Genomic DNA, 12433 nt, shown 5'->3' with positions numbered 1-12433 from the left:
TTTCAGAACCTTGCTTCATCTTGTAGTTCTCTTTTTTTAAAAGAATAAAATAAATACTTTAATTAAATATTTTTGTTTTAAAATCAGCAGTTTGAAGCTGTAAATTCCATTTATGTACAGAGCTTTGCTTTACCTACATTTCTAAAATATTTAATATACATTTGACACTAGGTAGCTGTGGAACAAAATGCAAATTTCTTTTCACAAAATGTTTCTCTATCCCGAGATATTCATTGGAAGTCATGAATGTTAAGTAGTGCTGCCTCTGAAAATAAGTCACCTCACTGCCTTTGTTGTTTTGTAATAAACGGAACAGCCATAAGGCATCCAACATAACTTTTTTCCAGATAACCATTCAGGTCTGTAGCCTTTATCACCGGCCTACGACATTGAGCATAAGCTTTGCCACAAGGCAACCACCAGGCATGCATGCATTAAATTACAAACATGTACGAAATTACAATTGGCTAAACAGTCTAGTGGGACTACTAAGGATTCTCAAAGTGCAGATCTTCTGTCTTACCGGGTCGTCAGTATGGGTAACCAACACTAAAACCCTGGCCTCCCATTGTGATCTGTGAGATTTCAAGTAACAAAATATATGTGTACAATATAATAACAATCCACTCCAAAAAGCCTGTATACTTTAACCTAAACATACTTATTTTTTTTACAATAAATAAGTAGAAGCCCGGCCTTTTGCCTTTGTTGCAACTTTTCTGAATGAACAGATCAGACCACTGGCAACTGTCAAAAATGTTGCCAATATATCAACCAGGCCTATGTACTTTAACACTGGCTCATCACGTTAGTACAGACAAACATTTTTTGGGGCCAAAACTGCAGTATTGTTTGTGGCCGAGGGCTGCACCAGTGAGCCCCCGGGAGGGGGCGGGGTCAGGTTGGATGGAGCAGAGCAACTGGGCTGCTAGATGAAGAAACAAAATCGCCACCCTTTCGAAACATTACCAGACACTTGTAGAAAAGGACCCCTTTTTATGGTCGAGCCTGCGTCGCATGTGCTCGCGCATGGGTATCGCTAACGAGACGTTTTAGGTATTAGAAAAGGGCCCTGAGCCCTGTCAACGTCATGTCAGTGTCTTTCATTGGCAAGTTGGCTTGCCTGTTAGAATCCGCTTCTTTTGATTAGTGGAAGGCACGCATACGTCATGCCTTTTCCGGTGGTTAGCCCTCCTTGAGCGCAGCGACCATGTACAGAAAACATGAGAGGTTCGCTGGGTTTGTGGACTACTTTTTCTCTGTTTTCGCAGTGCGATCTCGCTGGGCAGAAGTCCAGCGCTTCACATACTATCGACCTTGTTACTCAGTTAATTGCTCTTTTGCCGATAGGTATTATTAGTGTGAACTGTAGCAGCGCAATCGCGCATTATTTTTTTTTTTAATGCAAGAAAACTCCGGTTGGGAGTTTACAACTGTGAACAGCTGTAACTCCAACAAATGTGAGACCCTAGTGCATTGCAAATGCTTGTTTACATGGTCACCCACACTTTCTGTCTGGTAATTGATGCAGTATAGACTGAAAGTGCACTGGATTCCTGCTAAACAGATCCCCAGTGCCAAATCTCATTCCCTAAAACTGTGCAATTGTTCCCCAGTTGGCCATACCTTTGGCACCTCTGTAAGTCCCTAGTAAATGGTACTCCTGGTACCTAGGGAATGGGTACCATAGGGGGTCCCCAATGGCTGTGCATGTATTGTGCCACCCCCTGGGTCTCCTCGTCTAGCACAGGCAGACTGCCATTGCAGACTGTGGGCCTGATTACAACTTTGGAGGAGGTGTTAATCCGCCCCAAAAGTGACGGTAAAGTGACGGATATACCACCAGCCGTATTACGAGTTCCATAGGATATAATGGACTCGTAATACGGCTGGTGGTATATCCGTCACTTTACCGTCACTTTTGGGACGGATTAACACCTCCTCCAAAGTTGTAATCAGGCCCTGTGTGTCTTGGTGCAGCTAAAAGTGAAAACTCAATGTGGCACATAGCCTGTGTCCCATGTTCCTTAACACTGCACTGCATGCAATATATGTAAGTAATCCCTACAGCAGGCCTTACAGCCCCAAGGCAGGGTGCATTATATTATATGTGAAGACATATCTGTAAGACCAGATAGGCCCCAGCTATGTCTTTGTCGATTCTCAGACATAGTAAATGAACATGGAAGCCATTTTAAGTATATGTGCTGGACACTGGTCAGTACGTGTTCCTCAGCTTACATGATAGCTTTACTGGGGAAATAGGGATGTTTGGTTTCAAACATCTCATATTAATAAACCCTCACTGATACTAGTGATGGATTTATTATTAATACATGCACCCAGGGGGCACCTTAGAGGTGCCCCATAAAAGCTACCCTCTACCTGTGTGCTGGCTGCCACCAACAGACATGCTTCTGACCACAAGGCGTGAGAACCTTTGCTCTTGGGCAGAAAGAAACAAAGGCCCGTATTTATACTTTTTTTGCGCCGCATTTGTGTCGTTTTTTGACGCAAAAACGGCGCAAACTTGCAAAATGCCATTGTATTTTGTAGGTTTGTGCCGTTTTGCGCCAAAAAGCGGCGCAAATGCGGCGCTAAAAAAAGTATAAATACGGGCCAAAGTCTGCTCTGGCAGGGGTGTTACCATTCCTCTCCCAACAGGATGACCTGTAGATCTGCATATCAAGGAGGAGGCTTCAAAGAAGACAACCGCCCCTGGTATGTAGATCTGGCTTCCCTCATAAGGGAGGTGCTGATTTACCCAACCGTGCAACCCTCCTAACTTGTGCAACCCTCCCGACCCCCTCCACTCCTCCACCCCTCCACCCCCAGGGCCCATTTGGCACCTGTGCAAGCGGAATATTTTGTATTGAGATAGGTGTGTCCACTACTCAGGTCAGTCCCATTCCTAAGATGAGCTGTGTGGTGTGAGTACAACATTTAGAAATCTGCCATCTGGGTGTTGGCAGAATTCGGAACTCTGGGGCAGGTTTATGCCCACTTCCCACCAGGAGTGGTCATCTAGGCGGCATAGTAACTCCAGCGGTGAGTGGTCCTGGCCTGCCATGGCAGGAGCCCCATCTGTTGAGATGATGACAGGATTGTTCAATGGTATGTTTTGTGTTTCAAAGAAGATACAGATGCTGTCCAGTATATCTTCTCCTCTTGTGTGCCCTTGAAGTGGTAGAAGGCACAGGAGCTCTTCCTTTGTATGAATTGATTGGTCCAAATACCTCACCTAAACTACTAACTGGGCCACAGTACCTATATCTGTTGACTCATCCATGGCAATGCTGATTAACGGTGACTCTCTGACTACTTGGATCACCTGCTCCTGGATGTTTTCGTCCATTGTGTCTATTTTGCGTGCATAAGTGGAATCAGATGACTGTAATGTGACAACATATACAACGTTTCTTGTTAATATGTTTTGCATTACATTTCATGTTTGCGCTTTATGGAACAACTCTCTTTTTATTTCGATGGAAAGTCACGGTTACACAGTGATTAGCCTACAACCCACCGGGTCGGCTGCGGTACTACAAGCAGAATGTATCTTGTAATCAAAGATACGTTGGAGGCCCAGTGGACACAAGAGCTGTCAAATATTGCTGGAAGCTGTGTAAGAGGGGAACAAAAACAACAAACACAATAAACCATACCCACCCACCCTCATACCCAGGAGCTGATATGTTGGGATAAGCCTATAGTGTGGAGCCGTAGTGAATAAAAAAGAAGGGTGAGGGAGACGTCCAGCATGTGGAGTGTGTCAAAAAGGTGGTGGTCCCGCCAGGGGTCTGATCAGGAATCATCTGCAAAAGTTTAAAATATGCAGGGCCGAATTCGAAAGGGCAAAGGTTTATGAAAGACACCGCTGTAGGAAGTTGGCTCTGTATGTGCTATTTCAAAGTAAGGAATAGCATGCACAGAGTCCAAGGGTTCCCCTTAGAGGTAAAATAGTGGTAAAAATAGATAATACTAATGCTCTATTTTGTGGTAGTGTGGTCGAGCAGTAGGCTTATCCAAGGAGTAGTGTTAAGCATTTGTTGTACATACACATAGACAATAAATGAGGTACACACACTCAGAGACAAATCCAGCCAATAGGTTTTGTATAGAAAAATATCTTTTCTTAGTTTATTTTAAGAACCACAGGTTCAAATTTAACATGTAATATCTTGTTTGAAAGGTATTGCAGGTAAGTACATTAGGAACTTTGAATCATTTCAATTGCATGTATACTTTTCAAGTTATTCACAAATAGCTATTTTAAAAGTGGGCACTTAGTGCAATTTTCACAGTTCCTGGGGGAGGTAAGTTTTTGTTAGTTTTACCAGGTAAGTAAGACACTTACAGGGTTCAGTTCTTGGTCCAAGGTAGCCCACCGTTGGGGGTTCAGAGCAACCCCAAAGTTACCACACCAGCAGCTCAGGGCCGGTCAGGTGCAGAGTTCAAAGTGGTGCCCAAAACGCATAGGCTCCAATGGAGAGAAGGGGGTGCCCCGGTTCCAGTCTGCCAGCAGGTAAGTACCCGCGTCTTCGGAGGGCAGACCAGGGGGGTTTTGTAGGGCACCGGGGGGGACACAAGCCCACACAGAAATTTCACCCTCAGCGGCGCGGGGGCGGCCGGGTGCAGTGTTAGAACAAGCGTCGGGTTCGCAATGGAAGTCAATGAGAGATCTCTTCAGCGCTGCAGGCAGGCAAGGGGGGGCTTCCTCGGGGAAACCTCCACTTGGGCAAGGGAGAGGGACTCCTGGGGGTCACTTCTGCAGTGAAAGTCCGGTCCTTCAGGTCCTGGGGGCTGCGGGTGCAGGGTCTTTTCCAGGCGTCGGGACTTAGGTTTCAGAGAGTCGCGGTCAGGGGAAGCCTCGGGATTCCCTCTGCAGGCGGCGCTGTGGGGGCTCAGGGGGGACAGGTTTTGGTACTCACAGTCGTAGAGTAGTCCGGGGGTCCTCCCTGAGGTGTTGGTTCTCCAACAGCCGAGTCGGGGTCGCCGGGTGCAGTGTTGCAAGTCTCACGCTTCTTGCGGGGAGATTGCAGGGTTCTGTAAAGCTGCTCCTTTGGATAAAGTTGCAGTCTTTTTGGAGCAGGTCCGCTGTCCTCGGGAGTTTCTTGTCGTCGTCGAAGCAGGGCAGTCCTCAGAGGATGCAGAGGTCGCTGGTCCCTTTGGAAGGCGTCGCTGGAGCAGAGTTCTTTGGAAGGCAGGAGACAGGCCGGTGAGTTTCTGGAGCCAAGGCAGTTGTTGTCTTCTGGTCTTCCTCTGCAGGGGTTTTCAGCTAGGCAGTCCTTCTTCTTGTTGTTGCAGGAATCTAAATCTTTAGGTTCAGGGAAGCCCTTAAATACTAAATTTAAGGGCGTGTTTAGGTCTGGGGGGTTAGTAGCCAATGGCTACTAGCCCTGAGGGTGGGTACACCCTCTTTGTGCCTCCTCCCAAGGGGAGGGGGTCACATTCCTATCCCTATTGGGGGAATCCTCCTTCTACAAGATGGAGGATTTCTAAAAGTCAGAGTCACCTCAGCTCAGGACACCTTAGGGGCTGTCCTGACTGGCCAGTGACTCCTCCTTGTTTTTCTCATTATCTCTCCTGGACTTGCCGCCAAAAGTGGGGGCTGGGTCCAGGAGGCGGGCATCTCCACTAGCTGGAGTGCCCTGGGGCATTGTAACACGAAGCTTGAGCCTTTGAAGCTCACTGCTAGATGTTACAGTTCCTGCAGGGGGGAGGTGTGAAGCACCTCCACCCAGAGCAGGCTTTGTTTCTGTCCTCAGAGAGCACAAAGGCTCTCACCGCATGAGGTCAGACACTCGTCTCTCAGCAGCAGGCTGGCACAGACCAGTCAGTCCTGCACTGAACAATTGGGTAAAATACAGGGGGTATCTCTAAGATGCCCTCTGTGTGCATTTTTTAATAAATCCAACACTGGCATCAGTGTGGGTTTATTATTCTGAGAAGGTTGATACCAAACTTCCCAGTTTTCAGTGTAGCCATTATGGAGCTGTGGAGTTCGTTTTTGACAGACTCTCAGCCCATATGCTCTTATGGCTACCCTGCACTTACAATGTCTAAGGTTTTGCTTAGACACTGTAGGGGCATAGTGCTCATGCACATATGCCCTCACCTGTGGTATAGTGCACCCTGCCTTAGGGCTGTAAGGCCTACTAGAGGGGTGACTTACCTATGCCACAGGCAGTGTGAGGTTGGCATGGCACCCTGAGGGGAGTGCCATGTCGACTTAGTCATTTTCTCCCCACCAGCACACACAAGCTGGCAAGCAGTGTGTCTGTGCTGAGTGAGGGGTCCATAGGGTGGCATAAGACAGGCTGCAGCCCTTAGAGACCTTCCCTGGCATCAGGGCCCTTGGTACCAGGGGTACCAGTTACAAGGGACTTATCTGTGTGCCAGGGTTGTGGCAATTGTGGAAACAATGGTACATTTTAGGTGAAAGAACACTGGTGCTGGGGCCTGGTTAGCAGGGTCCCAGCACACTTCTCAGGCAAGTCAGCATCAGTATCAGGCAAAAAGTGGGGGGTAACTGCAACAGGGAGCCATTTCTTTACAACCGCTACAAGCATGATGTACTAGAAACAAGCGCCCTTATTCACCATCCGGTGATATGCTTCATCATTGCGCCTTGCTCCTCGTCAGCCCGTCGGTCGGACAGCCCATGATAAAAATGTTATTTCGTCTACAGCGGTTCTCTAAGTTCTCTGTATGTGCATGCGAGTCTAGTTTTTGGTCCTCAAGCCGAAAGATTTCTATCTGGAGCCTTTCTGTTTCCTCGCTGCGGCCATCGTCCTTGTGTTCTAATGTGGAGACCCTCTCACCGACATCATCTAAGTCGCGGCGTATGTCCCGCAGGTCAGCTGAGAGGTCTTTCTTGACCGCTTGCAGATCGTCACAGAGGGAAGAGAACAGGGACTGTAAGAAAGCCTGAGTTACTGGGCTGTCCATCTCCAGTACACAATCAGGCTCGCAGGTAGGGATGCCATCCCTCACTGAGCCTCCCAGGGGTCTCGTCAATATGTCCCGGAGAGATCAGTCTTTTTCACTTCTGGCTGCAGACATGGCATCTGCGTTTCTTTGCGATTATTAAGCAGACTTGATCACAGAGGGGTGCGAGGCCAAAATAAAAGTGACCCCCATTTGTGAATTACATAGGTTAAAAAAAGAAAGTGGACCATATTTCCAAATGACAAGCCAGAGCTGCACTTCCACTGAAAACACACTTTATCTTCATATATAAACACACCACTTTGTGACCTTTGGTAAAGCACACTTTGGTAGATTTTTTTGCAATGATAGATGAATAATGTTCACCTATAGCACAGATGTAGTTACAGATGAGCCAGCATTCCCTTCTAAACCGATATGCAAAAATGAGAAGGCTGCTAATCACCTTTGAACCAGAGACAGGGAGGCTGGTTTGAACCTATAAAAAAGACATTGTAAAGAAATGGCTCCCTGTTGCAGTTACCCCCCACTTTTTGCCTGATACTGATGCTGACTTGACTGAGAAGTGTGCTGGGACCCTGCTAACCAGGCCCCAGCACCAGTGTTCTTTCACCTAAAATGTACCATTGTTTCCACAATTGGCACACCCTGGCATCCAGATAAGTCCCTTGTAACTGGTACCTCTGGTACCAAGGGCCCTGATGCCAGTGAAGGTCTCTAAGGGCTGTAGCATGTATTATGCCACCCTAGAGACCCCTCACTCAGCACAGACACACTGCTTACAAGCCTGTGTGTGCTGGTGAGAACAAAATGAGTAAGTCGACATGGCACTCCCCTCAGGGTGCCATGCCAGCCTCTCACTGCCTATGCAGTATAGGTAAGACACCCCTCTAGCAGGCCTTACAGCCCTAAGGCAGGGTGCACTATACCATAGGTGAGGGTACCAGTGCATGAGCACTGTGCCCCTACAGTGTCTAAACAAAACCTTAGACATTGTAAGTGCAGGGTAGCCATAAGAGTATATGGTCTGGGAGTCTGTTTTACACGAACTCCACAGCACCATAATGGCTACACTGAAAACTGGGAAGTTTGGTATCAAACTTCTCAGCACAATAAATGCACACTGAAGCCAGTGTACATTTTATTGTAAAATACACCACAGAGGGCACCTTAGAGGTGCCCCCTGAAACTTAACCAACTATCTGTGTAGGCTGACTGGTTCCAGCAGCCTGCCACACTAGAGACATGTTGCTGGCCCCATGGGGAGAGTGCCTTTGTCACTCTGAGGCCAGTAACAAAGCCTGCACTGGGTGGAGATGCTAACACCTCCCCCAGGCAGGAGCTGTGACACCTGGCGGTGAGCCTCAAAGGCTCACCCCTTTGTCACAGCCCAGCAGGGCACTCCAGCTTAGTGGAGTTGCCCGCCCCCTCCGGCCACGGCCCCCACTTTTGGCGGCAAGGCTGGAGGGAACAAAGAAAGCAACAAGGAGGAGTCACTGGCCAGTCAGGACAGCCCCTAAGGTGTCCTGAGCTGAGGTGACTCTGACTTTTAGAAATCCTCCATCTTGCAGATGGAGGATCCCCCCAATAGGGTTAGGATTGTGACCCCCTCCCCTTGGGAGGAGGCACAAAGAGGGTGTACCCACCCTCAGGGCTAGTAGCCATTGGCTACTAACCCCCCAGACCTAAACACGCCCTTAAATTTAGTATTTAAGGGCTACCCTGAACCCTAGAAGATTAGATTCCTGCAACTACAAGAAGAAGGACTGCCTAGCTGAAAACCCCTGCAGCGGAAGACCAGAAGACGACAACTGCCTTGGCTCCAGAAACTCACCGGCCTGTCTCCTGCCTTCCAAAGATCCTGCTCCAGCGACGCCTTCCAAAGGGACCAGCGACCTCGACATCCTCTGAGGACTGCCCCTGCTTCAAAAAGACAAGAAACTCCCGAGGACAGCGGACCTGCTCCAAGAAAAGCTGCAACTTTGTTTCCAGCAACTTTAAAGAACCCTGCAAGCTCCCCGCAAGAAGCGTGAGACTTGCAACACTGCACCCGGCGACCCCGACTCGGCTGGTGGAGATCTGTAAGGAAATGCCTCCTTGGCATGGTTGCCCCCTGACTTTTTGCCTTTGCTGATGCTATGTTTACAATTGAAAGTGTGCTGAGGCCTGCTAACCAGGCCCCAGCACCAGTGTTCTTTCCCTAACCTGTACTTTTGTATCCACAATTGGCAGACCCTGGCATCCAGATAAGTCCCTTGTAACTGGTACTTCTAGTACCAAGGGCCCTGATGCCAAGGAAGGTCTCTAAGGGCTGCAGCATGTCTTATGCCACCCTGAAGACCTCTCACTCAGCACAGACACTCTGCTTGCCAGCTTGTGTGTGCTAGTGAGGACAAAACGAGTAAGTCGACATGGCACTCCCCTCAGGGTGCCATGCCAGCCTCTCACTGCCTATGCAGTATAGGTAAGACACCCCTCTAGCAGGCCTTACAGCCCTAAGGCAGGGTGCACTATACCATAGGTGAGGGTACCAGTGCATGAGCATGGTACCCCTACAGTGTCTAAACAAAACCTTAGACATTGTAAGTGCAGGGTAGCCATAAGAGTATATGGTCTGGGAGTTTGTCAAACACGAACTCCACAGCACCATAATGGCTACACTGAAAACTGGGAAGTTTGGTATCAAACTTCTCAGCACAATAAATGCACACTGATGCCAGTGTACATTTTATTGTAAAATACACCCCAGAGGGCACCTCAGAGGTGCCCCCTGAAACTTAACCGACTATCTGTGTAGGCTGACTAGTTTTAGCAGCCTGCCACAAACCGAGACATGTTGCTGGCCCCATGGGGAGAGTGCCTTTGTCACTCTGAGGCCAGTAACAAAGCCTGCACTGGGTGGAGATGCTAACACCTCCCCCAGGCAGGAATTGTCACACCTGGCGGTGAGCCTCAAAGGCTCACCTCCTTTGTGCCAACCCAGCAGGACACTCCAGCTAGTGGAGTTGCCCGCCCCCTCCGGCCAGGCCCCACTTTTGGCGGCAAGGCCGGAGAAAATAATGAGAAAAACAAGGAGGAGTCACTGGCCAGTCAGGACAGCCCCTAAGGTGTCCTGAGCTGAAGTGACTCTAACTTTTAGAAATCCTCCATCTTGCAGATGGAGGATTCCCCCAATAGGGTTAGGATTGTGACCCCCTCCCCTTGGGAGGAGGCACAAAGAGGGTGTACCCACCCTCAGGGCTAGTAGCCATTGGCTACTAACCCCCCAGACCTAAACACGCCCTTAAATTTAGTATTTAAGGGCTACCCTGAACCCTAGAAAATTAGATTCCTGCAACTACAAGAAGAAGGACTGCCTAGCTGAAAAACCCCTGCAGAGGAAGACCAGAAGACGACAACTGCCTTGGCTCCAGAAACTCACGGCCTGTCTCCTGCCTTCCAAAGATCCTGCTCCAGCGACGCCTTCCAAAGGGACCAGCGACCTCGACATCCTCTGAGGACTGCCCCTGCTTCGAAAAGACAAGAAACTCCCGAGGACAGCGGACCTGCTCCAAGAAAAGCTGCAACTTTGTTTCCAGCAGCTTTAAAGAACCCTGCAAGCTCCCCGCAAGAAGCGTGAGACTTGCAACACTGCACCCGGCGACCCCGACTCGGCTGGTGGAGATCCAACACCTCAGGAGGGACCCCAGGACTACTCTGATACTGTGAGTACCAAAACCTGTCCCCCCTGAGCCCCCACAGCGCCGCCTGCAGAGGGAATCCCGAGGCTTCCCCTGACCGCGACTCTTTGAATCCAAAGTCCCGACGCCTGGGAGAGACCCTGCACCCGCAGCCCCCAGGACCTGAAGGACCGGACTTTCACTGGACAAGTGACCCCCAGGAGTCCCTCTCCCTTGCCCAAGTGGAGGTTTCCCCGAGGAATCCCCCCCTTGCCTGCCTGCAGCGCTGAAGAGATCCCGAGATCTCTCATAGACTAACATTGCGAACCCGACGCCTGTTTCTACACTGCACCCGGCCGCCCCCGCGCTGCTGAGGGTGAAATTTCTGTGTGGGCTTGTGTCCCCCCCGGTGCCCTACAAAACCCCCCTGGTCTGCCCTCCGAAGACGCGGGTACTTACCTGCAAGCAGACCGGAACCGGGGCACCCCCTCTCTCCATTCTAGCCTATGTGTTTTGGGCACCACTTTGAACTCTGCACCTGACCGGCCCTGAGCTGCTGGTGTGGTGACTTTGGGGTTGCTCTGAACCCCCAACGGTGGGCTACCTTGGACCAAGAACTAAGCCCTGTAAGTGTCTTACTTACCTGGTTAACCTAACAAATACTTACCTCCCCTAGGAACTGTGAAAATTGCACTGTGTCCACTTTTAAAACAGCTATTTGTGAATAACTTGAAAAGTATACATGCAATTTTGATGATTTGAAGTTCCTAAAGTACTTACCTGCAATACCTTTCGAATGAGATATTACATGTAGAATTTGAACCTGTGGTTCTTAAAATAAACTAAGAAAAGATATTTTTCTATACAAAAACCTATTGGCTGGATTTGTCTCTGAGTGTGTGTACCTCATTTATTGCCTATGTGTATGTACAACAAATGCTTAACACTACTCCTTGGATAAGCCTACTGCTCGACCACACTACCACAAAATAGAGCATTAGTATTATCTATTTTTACCACTATTTTACCTCTAAGGGGAACCCTTGGACTCTGTGCATGCTATTCCTTACTTTGAAATAGCACATACAGAGCCAACTTCCTACATTGGTGGATCAGCGGTGGGGTACAAGACTTTGCATTTGCTGGACTACTCAGCCAATACCTGATCACACGACAAATTCCAAAATTGTCATTAGAAATTCATTTTTGCAATTTGAAATTTTTCTAAATTCTTAAAAGTCCTGCTAGGGCCTTGTGTGTTAAGTCCCTGTTTAGCATTGTCTTTTAGAGTTTAAAAAGTTTGTTAAAAGTTTGAATTAGACTCTAGAAACAGTTTTAGATTCTTAAAAAAGTATTCCAACTCTTAGCAGAATAATGTCTGATACAGAGATGCAGGTGGTGGAACTCGACACCACACCTTACCTCCATCTTAAGATGAGGGAGCTAAGGTCTCTCTGTAATATAAAGAAAATAACCATTGGCTCCAGACCTACCAAAATTCAGCTCCAGGAGCTGTTGGCAGAGTTTGAAAAAGCCAACCCCTCTGATGATGACATCACAGAGGAAGAAATTAGTGACTTGGAGGCCAATGTCCCTCCTCCAGTCCTAAATAGGGAGAACAGGACCCCTCAAGTCCTGTCTCCAACTGTGTTAGTCAGAAATAGTGAGTCCCTCACAGGAGGGTCCCACATTTCTGAAATCACTGAGGATGCTCTCAGTGAAGATGACCTCCTGTTAGCCAGGATGGCCAAAAGATTGGCTTTAGAGAGACAGCTCCTAGCCATAGAAAGGGAAAGACAAGAGATGGGCCTAGGACCCATCAA

At 48.6% G+C, this 12433-nt stretch overlaps 1 protein-coding gene across 2 annotated transcripts in view; it reads left to right on the top strand.

Moving 5' to 3' along the window:
• The window catches only part of BRWD3 (bromodomain and WD repeat domain containing 3), a 993456-nt gene that overhangs the window by 109984 nt on the left and 871039 nt on the right, over positions 1 to 12433 (top strand). The gene's annotated exons all lie outside the window — the stretch shown is intronic.

Source organism: Pleurodeles waltl, chromosome 2_1 (genome assembly GCF_031143425.1).
Source record: "Pleurodeles waltl isolate 20211129_DDA chromosome 2_1, aPleWal1.hap1.20221129, whole genome shotgun sequence".
Lineage (NCBI taxonomy): Eukaryota > Metazoa > Chordata > Amphibia > Caudata > Salamandridae > Pleurodeles > Pleurodeles waltl.
This window is presented reverse-complemented; position numbering and strand designations above follow the sequence as displayed.